The sequence below is a fragment of the Hemitrygon akajei genome, chromosome 11, assembly GCF_048418815.1.
Source record: "Hemitrygon akajei chromosome 11, sHemAka1.3, whole genome shotgun sequence".
Lineage (NCBI taxonomy): Eukaryota > Metazoa > Chordata > Chondrichthyes > Myliobatiformes > Dasyatidae > Hemitrygon > Hemitrygon akajei.
This window is the reverse complement of record NC_133134.1, coordinates 86,087,821-86,102,778: the sequence shown is the minus strand read 5'-3', so window position 1 is coordinate 86,102,778 and position 14,958 is coordinate 86,087,821. Positions and strand designations below refer to the sequence as shown.

The window sequence follows — 14,958 nt, the reverse complement described above, 5'->3', positions numbered from 1 at the left end:
ATGCAGAAATTGAGAAAGTTCTACAGTGGTCACAAACAGCGCTGTAGATACTGCCTGACCCGCTGAGCTTCTCCAGCATTTCTGTAAGCTGCTCAAGACTTCTAGCATCTGCAGAATCTCGTATGTCATGCCAACACATTTAGTTAAAGCACTGCACCGTGGTCATGGCCCTAAGGGTAATAATAGCTTTTTGCTATCCAAGGGGCTTCCCCACCTGCCTAAGCCCCTCCAAGCGAGCCTAGACTCAGCCCACCTCCACACAGCATTAGAGGGGGCAAAATTGATCTTTGGTGTGCTCTAGCACATAGCCCTGCGGTACGGAACATGCCCATCTGCTGTAACTCCCCCTCCTGCCGTGCTGGGGGCGGGTGGGGGGGGGGAAACGAGCTGGAGGAATGAGGCACCTGTGAGCCTCTGCCTTCCACATCACAAGGAGCCGCTCTGCAGGGAACATGCCCATCTGCTGTAACTCCCCCTCCTGCCGTGCTGGGGGCGGGTACAAGCTGGAGGAATGAAGCACCTGTGAGCCTCTGCCTTCCACATCACAAGGAGCCGCTCTGCCAACTCATCGATCAGTGTTTCCCACTGACCCGGGAGGTGGCCCAGGAGAGAGGTCGCCTTCACAAACAAAGTCGTCCCCTCATTCTACATTCACCCCACACAATCAAAACTACTTGCAAAACCTATTTCTGCGGGTTGAAACTGAGGGTGGGTGAAGACACTCGGGAATCCCACGCACACTTTCTGATGGAGAGAGTCTCGGGTATTATTGAATCTGGAACTACCGTTTGAGAAACTAACTCTACCATCGCTACATCTTCCCCTCATCCTCCCACCCAACACACCCTTCACTCCCTGCCCCATCAAGGTGAACTGCTTAGTCCTAGTCCTCTGGATGAATCAGTGAGCAGAGGTCTCACAGGAGAAGGGAGAGGCAGACAGCAGAGGAAGCGGGAATCGGGGCAAAGAGGATGGAGCTTGGAGGGTGAGGGAAGAGAGTCACCGAGTCACATAGGATGGGAACAGGTCCTTCAGCCCAATTAGTCCATGCTAACCAAGATTCCCATTCTAGGCTAGTCCCATCTGCCTATGTTGGGCCCATATCCCTCTGAACCATTCCTATCCGTGTACCTGTCCGTATCCCTCTAAACCTTTCCTTTCCGTGTACCTGTCCGTATCCCTCTAAACCTTTCCTTTCCGTGTACCTGTCCGTATCCCTCTAAACCTTTCCTATCCGTGTACCTGTCCGTATCCCTCTGAACCTTTCCTATCCGTATCCCTCCGAACCTTTCCTATCCGTGTACCTGTCCGTATCCCTCTACACCATTCCTATCCGTGTACCTGTCCGTATCCCTCTAAACCTTTCCTTTCCGTGTACCTGTCCGTATCCCTGTAAACCTTTCCTATCCGTGTACCTGTCCGTATCCCTCTGAACCTTTCCTATCCGTGTAAATGTCCGTATCCCTCTGAACCTTTCCTATCCGTGTACCTGTCCGTATCCCTCTGAACCATTCCTATCCGTGTACCTGTCCGTATCCCTCTAAACCATTCCTATCCGTGTACCTGTCCGTATCCCTCTAAACCTTTCCTATCCGTGTACCTGTCCGTATCCCTCTAAACCTTTCCTTTCCGTGTACCTGTCCATATCCCTCTAAACCTTTCCTATCCGTGTACCTGTCCATATCCCTCTGAACCTTTCCTATCCGTGTACCTGTCCGTATCCCTCCAAACCTTTCCTATCCGTGTACCTGTCCGTATCCCTCCGAACCTTTCCTATCCGTGTACCTGTCCGTATCCCTCTAAACCATTCCTATCCGTGTACCTGTCCGTATCCCTCTAAACCTTTCCTATCCGTGTACCTGTCCGTATCCCTCTAAACCTTTCCTTTCCGTGTACCTGTCCGTATCCCTCTGAACCTTTCCTATCCGTGTACCTGTCCGTATCCCTCCAAACCTTTCCTATCCGTGTACCTGTCCGTATCCCTCCGAACCTTTCCTATCCGTGTACCTGTCCGTATCCCTCTAAACCTTTCCTATCCGTGTACCTGTCCGTATCCCTCTGAACCTTTCCTATCCGTATCCCTCCGAACCTTTCCTATCCGTGTACCTGTCCGTATCCCTCTACACCATTCCTATCCGTGTACCTGTCCGTATCCCTCTAAACCTTTCCTTTCCGTGTACCTGTCCGTATCCCTGTAAACCTTTCCTATCCGTGTACCTGTCCGTATCCCTCTGAACCTTTCCTATCCGTGTAAATGTCCGTATCCCTCTGAACCTTTCCTATCCGTGTACCTGTCCGTATCCCTCTGAACCATTCCTATCCGTGTACCTGTCCGTATCCCTCTAAACCATTCCTATCCGTGTACCTGTCCGTATCCCTCTAAACCTTTCCTATCCGTGTACCTGTCCGTATCCCTCTAAACCTTTCCTTTCCGTGTACCTGTCCATATCCCTCTAAACCTTTCCTATCCGTGTACCTGTCCATATCCCTCTGAACCTTTCCTATCCGTGTACCTGTCCGTATCCCTCCAAACCTTTCCTATCCGTGTACCTGTCCGTATCCCTCCGAACCTTTCCTATCCGTGTACCTGTCCGTATCCCTCTAAACCATTCCTATCCGTGTACCTGTCCGTATCCCTCTAAACCTTTCCTATCCGTGTACCTGTCCGTATCCCTCTAAACCTTTCCTTTCCGTGTACCTGTCCGTATCCCTCTGAACCTTTCCTATCCGTGTACCTGTCCGTATCCCTCCAAACCTTTCCTATCCGTGTACCTGTCCGTATCCCTCCGAACCTTTCCTATCCGTGTACCTGTCCATATCCCTCTAAACCTTTCCTATCCGTGTACCTGTCCGTATCCCTCTAAACCTTTCCTATCCGTGTCCCTGCCCAGGTACATTTTAAATGTTATTATTGTACCTGCTTCAACCACTTCCTCTGGCAGCTCATTCTATATACTGACCCTCTGGGTGAAGAAATTGCCCCTCAGGTTCCTGTTAAACTTTGCCCCTCTCACCTTAAACCTGTGCCCTTCAGTTCTTGATTCCCCAATTGAGGACAGGGGAGTTAGGAGGTGAGTGAGGTGTTGTGGAGGGAGAGCAGGCAAATGTGATCCTCAGACCTGCAAGCTGTGGGCTGCTGGTGTATGTGGTACCTTTGAGAGCATTATCCCAGGAACACCAAGTTCCTACTCTCACCTCTTTTCCTGAACAGAGTCTGGCTCATCTCCCCATAGCAACTGTCAGTTCCCCCCTCCTCCCCCACACACTCCATCTGTCTCTCGTTTCTCTTTCTCTGCCTCCATCTATCATCCAGCTGCCACTCCACCCATCTCCTCCCCTATTATCCTTCACCTCGCACCTCTTCTCAATTCACCGCACTGGGAGGGGATTTACAGCAGAAATTAAACCTCACAATCACACGTAGAGCATGTACACACACACACACTCTCTCTCACACTCAGAGACAGTGAGACAGAGAGAGAGACATAGAGTGAGACACACACTCACTCAGAGAGACAGAGTGAGACACACACTCAGAGACAGCGAGAGACACACACACACACTCACAGAGAGTGACACAAATAAAAACAGTGTCAGAGGCTGGTATCGAACCTGGATCTCTGAAGAAGAAAGGCAACAGCTCTACCTGTTTTACAGGGATTGTACAAACTGCTAGACCTTGCCAGTCTGGTACAGGGACAGTAGTGGCCTCCCATACTTTGACTATGAGAGTTGGCACAGGGTAGGATGAGACGACGCTCTGAAAGATCACTTTGACTCAGGGGGAAAACCTGACCTTCTGTAAACGACACACACAGAGAGCTGAAGGTGTTTACATCAGAGTCTTTGTAACAAGGAGCTGACTCATACTGAATTTACACATGTCCATCCCACACTGACCGTGAACAGAGAGCTTCAAACATCATCCTGCCCACAGAGACTGTGACAGGATGGTGCAGAGGGAGCTTCACTCTATGTCTGAACCCAGAAATGTGTGGTAGGACTGTGCAGAGGGAGTTTCACTCTGTGTCTGACCCTGGGAGAATGTGATGGGACAGTGTGGAGGGAGTTTCACTCTGTGTCTGACCCTGGGAGAATGTGATGGGGCAGTACAGAGGGAGCTTCACTCTGTGTCTGACCCTGGAAGTGTGTGATGGGACAGTGTAGAGGGAGTTTCACTCTGTGTCTGACCCCGGGAGTGTGTGATGGAACGGTGTAGAGGGAGCTTCACTCTGTGTCTGACCCTGGGAGAATGTGATGGGGCAGTGCAGAGGGAGCTTCACTCTGTGTCTGACCCTGGGAGTGTGTGATGGGACGGTGTGGAGGGAGTTTCACTCTGTGTCTGACCCTGGGAGTGTGTGATGGGATGGTGTGGAGGGAGTTTCACTCTGTGTCTGACCCTGGGAGTGTGTGATGGGACAGTGTGGAGGGAGCCCACCTCTGTTTTTGAGCCCAGGAGTGTATGGTGGGACAATGTAGAGGGAGCCTCACTCTGTGCTTGCCTCTGCCCTATGGTCTGCATGGGGTTGGAGGTGTGTTTCTCTTCTGGATGGTACAGTCGCTAACCAGGAGCAGTGAAAAGTGTCCCCTTACTCTGGTATCACTGAACATCCCCCTCCCAGTCCTGATGAAGGGTCTCGACCCAAAACGTTGACTATTTACTCCCAATTGATGCTGCCTGACCTGCTGAGTTCCTCCAGCATTTTGTGTATGTTGCTTGGATTTCCAGCATCTGTAGATTTCTTGTGTTCGTGATGCCCCCTCTCAAAATCCCTTGGAACCCAGTGCCTGGCTCTGTCACCCATACACCAACCTCCGTGACCAACTGGATCTCCACATTCCCCCTCCCTGACCGTCTGGCCTGCAGGGGAGACGCGGGAGAACGCGGGCAGGGGAGACGCGGGAGAACGCGGGCATGGGGAGACGCGGGAGAACGCGGGCATGGGGAGACGCGGGAGAACGCGGGCATGGGGAGACGCGGGAGAATGCGGGCATGGGGAGACGCAGGAGAACGCGGGCATGGGGAGACGCGGGAGAACGTGGGCAGGGGCAGCCATGGGGAAAGGAGGGACCAGGAAGAGGATATGGAGGTGAAGGACAGAGAAGGAAGGAGGCAGTGCATGCAAGAGGGGAAAGGGGTATGCAGGAAGGGAGAGGATAAAGCTGGAGGGAGTGGGCTACAGGAAAGAAGAGGGTGGGGAGGGGTGGAATGCAAGAAAGAGGAGGAGAGGTTGGAGGGAGAGGGACAGTGAGGAGACATATGGATTGAGACAGGGAGAATGAGAGAAAGTGAGAGGGAGAGTAAAAGCACATAGGGAGGGGAGAGAGAAGAAGAGAGAGAAGGGAGGGAGAGAGAGCGGGAGACGGGGGAGGTGAGCACGAAAGGGGGGAGAGGGAGACAGGGGAGGTGAGCGCGAAGGGGGGGGGGGGGGGGAGAGGTGAAAGGGAGACCGACCTAGAGAGTGAGAGGCTTGGGAAGAGAGGCAGCTGGGGGTACAGAGAACAAAGAGCCAGATAGCCTGTAAGAAAATGAGGAGGAAGTAGGAGGAGAACTGACAGATTGACGGAGAGTGGAGGACAGGGCATGTCTGAATTGTGTATCGAGACAGTGAAAAGCTTGTCTTGTGTACTGTTCATACAGATCAGATAATCACACAGTGCATCGAGGTAGAACAAGGTAAAACAATAACAGAATGCAGAATAAAGTGTAACAGCTACAGAGAAAGTGCAGTTCAGGCAGGCAGGGGACAGTAACCGGGAACATGGATGGGGGAGGGGGAAGGGTGTGAAACACAAGGAGGGCAGAAGGGGGAGGAGGGAGAGGGGGAAGGGGATAAGGGGGTGGGAGGGGGGAGATGGGGAAGGGGGATGGAGGGGGTAAGGGGTGGGAGAGGGGGTAAGGGAGGGAGGAGTGGGAGGGGGGAATGCGGAGGGAGGGGGAGCTTTTGTGCATTTCTATAGAAATAAAACTCCCCAGGGGAGTTCCCTGCACAGGAAAGCAATATGAAGTCAGGAAGCCAAACATTGTGTCAACAGAGGTGAGGGGGAGAGAGCGGGACAGAGGACTGGACGATGGAATTCAGAAGCCTGGTTTCCAGGCAGCTGACGTTTATAAAATTATGACAGCCTGTCAGAAATATCAAGCACTGGAGGGCATTCATTTAAGGTGAGAAGGGGGAAGTTCAAAGGGGATGTGCAGGGCAGTAGCTGCCTGGAATGTGGTAGTAGTGGAAGCAGGCAGTTTGGTCCAGTTTAAGTGGCTTTAGGTATCACTTTCACAGCACCAGCGAGCCACGTTTCAGCCGCTGTACGCTGTACCCCTGTGACCACGTGGGTTTCGGCCCACATTCCAAAGACAGCGGTTAGGGGTAATAAGTTGTGGCCATGCCATGGTGGTACCAGAAGTGGGCTGCCCTCAGAACATCCTTGTTGATTTGACAAAGCAAATAATGCACTTCCCAGGACGTTTCGATGTGCCTATCACAATTAAATCAATACGTAGCAATGAATCCTGATTCTGATTCTTCTGTCCGGAACGGTGGGATGTGGATCACCTGTGGGGAACGGTGGGATATGGATCACCTGTAGGCAGAAGGTAGTTTGATTCAGCACCGTGGTCAGCACAGATATTGTGGGCTGAAGGACCTGATTTTATGCTGTACAGGTCCAGATTCTGTGCGAGTGGATGAGGAGGACAGCGCTCAGTGCAGACACTCGGAGGGCCATGGGTTTGAAGGAGGTGAAGGGGAGAGTATGCGAGGAGGGGACTCATGGTGCAGTCAGACAGGAAGTGACCCTCTCCTTGAGTAAACGACCACCACCAGTATATCCCAGCTAGTATGCACAAGATCGGAAAAAGATGCAGAAACACGCAAACTCAGCCAGCTCCATACAGGGATGCAACATGGTGGACAGCTTCAAAAGGAAATCCCTCAGAAAGTCGGCATCCATGCCTTCTTCATATTACTGACATCAAGGAAGTACAGGAGCCTGAGGACACAATAAACTTTTCAGGAACAGCTTCTTCCCTCCGCCATCAGATTACGGAATGGACAATGAACCCATGTACACCATCACTTATCTACATTTATAAACATGTTTATTACTATAGAGTTTTATTATACTGCTGCCACAAAACCACATATGCCAGTGATATTAAACTTGGTTCTGGACATGAGCAAAGCTAAACAGTGAAGCAGGCGTACACAACAAACCTCACCCACACCAATTCTGCCGTTCAACACGGCGGCCGCGAGCACACTCTCACCAGAAACAAACCCATTCCACCCCAGGACCCTGCCTCCTCGCTTAAATCAAACCACCTCCCTCCACATCCAAAATCGACTGAGCTCTGGTCTGAACACATCAGGTGACGGCACAGCCAGGGAGGAAATTCCAAACATTCCCTGCTCTCCGGGTGAAGAAATCTCTCCCCATATCGCGCCCCCCCCATTCTGAAACTGGGATCACAGCTGGGGAGAGCCCCAGACATACTGACCACGTGAGAATGTGTGTTTCAATAAGCTTCTCCCAAACCAGGAGGGGTGAATGTGGGGGGGGGGAGATAAAAGGGACCAGAGTGGCAACAGGAGCTTCACAGGAAGTGGTTGAGGCAGATAATTGAAATGTTTAAATAATATCTTTCAACATGTTTAAAGTCACCATCCAAGATGGCGGTGCGACGCAGCTTGCAGCGGCCACTCCGGAGCTGATTATCTGTTATTTGTGAAGCGGGGTGCCATGCACAATCATAATCGGTTGAAAACGGACGTGGGAGCACGGAGGAACATCGGGAAATCTCCAGGAAGACCTTCTTTGTTGCTGCTGCTGCTGTGAGGTCCGGGTCTCTGCTGGGAAGAACAGGCCCCCAGTCCTCGGGGTCGCGTTGCCAATGGCCGTTGGCGGGGGCGTCTTAATACGCTCGGCAGAGGATGGTGCTCGGAGAAGCTGTGCCAGAGGGGATGGTCGTCGGTTCGGAGGTTCGACGGACTCGGAGTCCGCTGCGGTCAGGCCGCTTTCCGTGTGTGCTGTATCTGCGAGGCTGGGTTCGACGGAGCTTTCATTGTCTGCTGCTTCTGCGAGGCTGAGTCGGGTGGCGCCGTGGAAGTCCATAGCAGGGGTACTCCCTTCTGCCGCCTGCGTGGGATGGCGAGTCTGTCGGGACCCTGGGGACTTGTGGAAACTGTGTGGTGATTTCTTTCAAACTTGTAGTCTTTTAACATCTTTGGACTATTTTTACTGTGCCCATGGTCTGTCTTTTTTATCAATTATGCTATTGTTTGCACTGTTATAACTATATGTTGTAACTATGTGGTTTTGAGCAGGTCTTGTAGCTTTAGTTTTTGGTCTTGTTTTGTCTGGTGGATTTGGAGCTCCTTTCCGGGGAACACGCTAAGATGGTAGCGTGATATTAATACACAGCAGCCTCTCCGGACTCTGGACTGGGGATTGCCAAACGTTATGTGGATTTTCTGGTATAGTCTGTTTTGTCATGTGCTTTTGTGATATCATTCTGGAGGAACGTTATCTCATTTTTTAAACTGCATTGCATCTGTGGTTTCTGAATGACAATAAACTGAATCTGAATCTGAACATCCGGACCAATACATGGATAGGTTCACCAACAGGACCCTTCATGGTGAAGCCTGAGAGTGTTGTAGAATAGAGGCCTGGCAGTACAGGTACATGGTTCTCTGAAAACGGAGTCACAAGTAGACAGGGCGTTAAAGAAGTCTTTTGACATGCTGGCCGTCATCAATCTGAACACTAAGTACAGGAGTTGGAATGCCATGTTGCAGTTGTACAAGATGATGGTGAGGCCGTGTTTTTAATACAGGTGGCCCCCGTTTTTCAAACGTTTGCTTTATGACACCTCACTGTTACGAAGGACCTACATTAGTTACACAGAACAGTGCTTCACTTCTACGAAAAAGGCAGCCGAGCTTCTCCGCTGGAACTGCATTCTAGCCGTCATTGCTTAAACACGTGCCTGTGAGCATCTCTGCTTTATCTTGATTTATTTTGTGCATCCGTTAGCAAGATGAGTTCTAAGGAATCGGAAAAGCCTAAAAGAGCTCGTAAGGGTGTTACACTTAGCATAAAGCTAGACATAGTTAAGCATTTTGATCGTGGTGAATGAAGTAAGGACATTGTCCACGCGTTGAGCTTGCCTGCATCCATCATTTGCACTATTTACACGCAGAGAGAAAGAATCTTGAAAGCTGCCCACGTTACTGTTGGTTCTGCTCGTAGCAAGTGGTCTCTTTTAGTCGGCATCCAGTAATGGATAAAATGGAAAGTCTATTGCTTGAGTGGATTGATGGGTGTTAAAAGCATGGTGATCCGTTAAGTTATCTTATACTGAAGGAGAAATCAGTCAGTCTTTTTAATAAGCTGAAACAGAAAGCACTGGACGATGGTGATGAAAGTGTTGCGAAAGTGGAATTTAAAGGTAGTCATGGGTGGTTTGATCAGTTTCTGAGGCGAGGGCAGCTTCATAGCTTAAAGTTTACTGGAGAGAGTGCTTCGGCTGATACTGAAGCTGCCGAAAAGTTCCCAGCAGAACTGAAGAGAATAATTACATAAGGTGGTGGTTATCTGGATAAGTGTTTAACTGTGACGAAACTGCCAATTTATTGGAAAAAATTGCCAAGCAATACATTTATTTCAATAGAAGAAACTGACAGATGAAGAGCTGATGCAATTGCAAAAGGAAAGGATAACAATCGAAACCGAATGTAGTAGCGAACAGCCCAAAAGTGAAGTCGTCCAGGAACAGAACGCGAAGGAATTGCGTGAGATTTTCGCTGCGATCGACAATGCTGCAATGATCGCAGAAAAGTGTGACTTTAATTTTGAAAGGGTACATAGGTTTAAGGCATAATTGCAGGATGGTTTGAGTGCTTACAAAGAACTATATGATAGAAAAATGCGCGAGGCTAAGCAGTCAAGCATACTGTTGTTTTTCAAGCCTTCCACACAGCAGACAACGAACCTTGACCTTCGACATCGAGGCAGGCTGACACAAGAGACGTTAGTGACCTGCCTACTCTGATGGATTCAGACAACGATGGTATGACACCTCAGTCTCCTGTACCTCCCACCACCCCAACCTCCAACGACTCAGCCTAACACACCATCATCAGTGTGCTCACTGTCTTCCCGATTCCGCTAAGTGAAACTACACTGTACATACATTATTTCAACTTTATATAGGCTCTGCATTTTAAGGTGTTATTTGGTATGATTTGGCAGCTTCATAGCTGAAAGGTTACTGCAGAGTGTACTTCTGCTACGCTAGTGGCGCTACGTAGTGAGATTTTTGCTACGCTAGACAGTGCTGCAATGATTGCAGAAAAGTATTACTACTTTATACAGGCTGTGTATTTATCAGATCATTCCTGCTTTTACTATATGTTACTGTTATTTTAGGTTTTATGTGTTATTTGGCATGATTTTGAAGGCTAATTTTTGGGTCTGCAAACACTCACAAATTTTTCCCATATAAATAAATGGTAATTGCTTATTCACTTTATGACATTCCGGCTTATGAACCGTTTCATAGGAACGCTCTACCCTCAGATAGCGGGGGAAACCTGTAAACTGTTTAGTACTGGTCACCCTGCTGTGGGACAGATGCCATTAAGCTGGGAAAAAGGAGATCGACGAGGATGTTGTTGGGATCCAAGGGACTGAGTTATGGAGGTACTGGGACTTAATTTCTCAAAATGCAGGAGACTGAGGGGTGACCTTATAAAGTGTACAAAATCATGGGGGGGGGGCATAGAAAGTCTTTATCCCCAGCGTTGGGAAATCAAGAACAAGGGGTCAAAGGTTTCTGAAGCCAAAGAAAGGGGAGAAATTTAATTGGGACATGACAGGCAACTTTTACACCCAGAGGATGTTCAGTATATGGGACAAGCTGTCAGAGGTAGCGATCAAGGCAGGTGCATAACAACATTTAAAAGACATGTGGACAAGTACATAGATAGGAAAGGTGGGATTTGGGACAAACGGGGATGGGCTTAGATGGGCCTAGGGCCTGCTTCCAAACTGTATGAGTCTGGGATAGGATCTAGAAATTCCCAATCTCACTGTGCCAGGAATCTCTGCCATACTCAATGACATATCTGGACACCAAAGCCCTGTCATACAGCCAGAACCAAATGAAACAAATTGCCAGAGATGCAAAGCTCTCTCCCCAAGCCAGATCCAGGGCACAGGCAGCAAGCGCTCCCTTCTCAGGAGGCAGAGAGGATTCAGTGTGAAATGAGTCAGCCCACATCCTGTCATTGTGTTAAAGAGCTGACTGTGCCAACCACTCCTGGAGTCAAGTCTGTATCAAGCATTCCTGTATCAAACTTCACGCCACAGCACTGCTGCAGTCGGGGGGGGGGGGGGGGGAACAGACCACTTGGCCCGTCCAATTCCTGCAGTCTGCCAGTGTAGGAATTTAGGGAGCAGCCAGAACGGACAATTCAACAGGACATTACCTGGAATGGAAGGCTGGATATGCAAGGAGAGATTGCACAAGGTGGAGCAATACACACACAATGCTGGAGGGACCCAGCATGTCCAGTGGGGAATAAACAATAGACATTGCAAGCCGAGACCCATCATCAAGACCAGAAAGCAAAAACACAACCCCAAGTTCTTATTCTCGGTCCTAACCCCCATCCTTTCAAGTCCTGATGATGGGTCTCAGACTGAAATATTCCTCTCTATAGATGCTGCCTGATCTGCTGAGTAGCTGTGTGTGTCTGTCCCTTATCCCTCGAAACCTTTCCTATCCGTGTACCCGTCCATATCCCTTGAAACTGTTCCTATCCATATACCTGTCCGTATCCCTCTAAACCTTTCCTATCTGTGTACCTGTCCGTATCCCTCTAAACCTTTCCTATCTGTGTACCTGTCCGTATCCGTCTAAACCTTTCCTATCCGTGTACCCGTCCGTATCCGTCTAAACCTTTCCTATCTGTGTCCCTGTCCGTATCCGTCTAAACCTTTCCTATCCGTGTACCTGTCCATATCCCTCTAAACCTTTCCTATCCGTGTACCCGTCCATATCCCTCTAAACCTTTCCTATCCGTGTACCTGTCCAAGTACCTTTTAAATGATATTAATGCACCTGCCTCAACTACTTCCTCTGGCAGCTCGTTCCACATCCTGCACACTTCCACTTCAACTACAACACAGAGTCTTGCCATCTTCAGAAGTTTTCTGATGACTCTGCCACAGTTGGATGCATCAGCAAGGGAGATGAGGCGGAGTACAGGGCTACGGTGGGAAACTTTGTCACATGGTGTGAGCAGAATCATCTGCAGCTTAATGTGAAAAAGACTAAGGAGCTGGTGGTGGACCTGAGGAGGGCTAAGGCACCGGTGACCCCTGTTTCCATCCAAGGGGTCAGTGTGGACATGGTGGAGGATTACAAATACCTGGGGATACGAATTGACAATAAACTGGACTGGTCAAAGAACACTGAGGCTGTCTACAAGAAGGGTCAGAGCCGTCTCTATTTCCTGAGGAGACTGAGGTCCTTTAACATCTGCCGGACGATGCTGAGGATATTCTACGAGGCTGTGGTGGCCAGTGCTATCATGTTTGCTGTTGTGTGCTGGGGCAGCAGGCTGAGGGTAGCAGACACCAACAGAATCAACAAACTCATTCGTAAGGCCAGTGATATTGTGAGGGTGGAACTGGACTCTCTGATGGTGATGTCTGAAAAGAGGATGCTGTCCAAGTTGCATTCCATCTTGGACAATGTCTCCCATCCACTCCATAATGTACTGGTTAGACACAGGAGTACATTCAGCCAGAGACTGATCGGTGCAACACTGAGTGACATAGGAAGTCATTCCTGCCTGTGGCCATCAAACTTTACAACTCCTCCCTCGGAGTGTCAGACACCCTGAGCCAATAGGCTGGTCCTGGACTTATTTCCACTTGGCATAATTTACCTATTATCATTTAATTATTTATGGTTTTATATTGCTATATTTCTACACTATTCTTGGTTGGTGCGACTGTAACGAAACCCAATTTCCCTTGGGATCAATAAAGTATGTCTGTCTGACCACACTCTGGGTGAAAAGTCACCCCTCAGGCTCCTATTAAACTTCTGCCCTCTCACCCAACACTGAGGGGAAAAACATCTGCGTGTATTCACAGTATCTGCCCATCATAGGGCAGACTGCCAGAGGCAGGGGAGTCTAGACCGAGCTGGCGCAGTTTCATCGGTAATATAACGTGTAGATGCTGGAATCTAGAGCAATGCACAGGTTGAGCACCATCTGTGGAGGTAGAGTGGGTGATCGACATTTTGGATGGAGACCCTTTGGTAGGGGGAGATGGCTGGTATTGAGAAAAGAGGGGGAGGAGGTGCCAGAGGTGATGGGTGCAACCAGGTGAAGAGCGAATGATGGGCAGAAAGACAAAGGGGAGGGAGAGAGGGTGACAGAGGCTGGGGAGTGAGAGGAAGAGGCTGATCGAGATTAACAGAAGGGGAGGGAGTGACAGAGGCTGGAGAGTGAGAGGAAGAGGCTGATGGAGATTAATAGAAGAACATGTCAGGTGGGAAGGGAGACTGAGTTTTTCACTCAGAGGGTGGTCCGTATATGGAATGAGCTGCCAGACAAAGTGGTTGGACAGGTAAACGGACAGGAAAGGTTTAGAGAGATATAGGCCAATGTGGGCAAGTCAGATTAGCTCTACATAAACAGCACGGATGAGAAGGGCAAAAAAGTCTGCTTTAGTGTTTGACTCAGCTCCCAACTCCCGACTAACTGCTGTTCTCTGCGACCCCAGCCCATCCAACTCTCTCACCACCTCTCTCCAGCTACTCACTCCGACAACGTGCCCCTCAGAGAGGACAGCCATCACAAGCATTCACCATAACCTTCCAGCATCTGTATCAATCACAGTGTACGAGACAGTTTCAACCAACTACCCTCTGAACGAAACTGAATGCTTTTGGGGTCAGAGCTGGCCAGCATCCCCACAGAACTTGCAATACAAGACCCAGCAGGTGTACAGGCTGTACGAACTGTACAGAGTCAGTGTTTATTCAGGGTGAGGGTCACTGTGTAACTGTATACTCACTGTTTATTCAGGGTGAGGGTCACTCACTGTGTAACTGTACAGAGTCACTGTTTATTCAGGGTGAGGGTCACTGTGTAACTGTATACTCACTGTTTATTCAGGGTGAGGGTCACTCACTGTGTAACTGTACAGAGTCACTGTTTATTCAGGGTGAGGGTGACGGTGTAACTGTACAGAGTCACTGTTTATTCAGGGTGAGGGTCACTCACTGTGTAACTGTACAGAGTCACTGTTTATTCAGGGTGAGCGTCACTCACTCTGTAACTGTACAGAGTCACTGTTTATTCAGGGTGAGGGTCACTCACTGTGTAACTGTGCAGAGTCACTGTTTATTCAGGGTGAGTGTCAATCACTGTGTAACTGTACAGAGTCACTGTTTATTCAGGGTGAGTGTCACTCACTGTGTAACTGTAGAGAGTCAGTGTTTATTCAGGGTGATGGTCACTGTAACTGTACAGAGTCACTGTTTATTCAGGGTGAGGGTCACTGTAACTGTGCAGAGTCACTGTTTATTCAGGGTGAGGGTCACTCACTGTGTAACTGTACAGAGTCACTGTTTATTCAGGGTGAGGGTCACTCACTGTGTAACTGTGCAGAGTCACTGTTTATTCAGGGTGAGGGTCACTCACTGTAACTGTACAGAGTCACTGTTTATTCAGGGTGAGCGTCACTCACTGTGTAACTGTACAGAGTCAGTGTTTATTCAGGGTGAGGGTCACTCACTGTGCAACTGTACAGAGTCACTGATTATTGAGGGTGAGGGTCACTCACTGTGTAACTGTACAGAGTCACTGTTTATTCAGAGTGAGGGTTACTGTGTAACTGTACAGAGTCACTGTTTATTCAGGGTGAGGGTCA

General features: G+C 49.4%; 1 protein-coding gene across 4 annotated transcripts in view; it reads right to left on the bottom strand.

Moving 5' to 3' along the window:
• Positions 1 to 14,958, bottom strand: part of LOC140735804 (rho guanine nucleotide exchange factor 2-like) — a 182,525-nt gene that overhangs the window by 106,972 nt on the left and 60,595 nt on the right. The window lies entirely within an intron of this gene.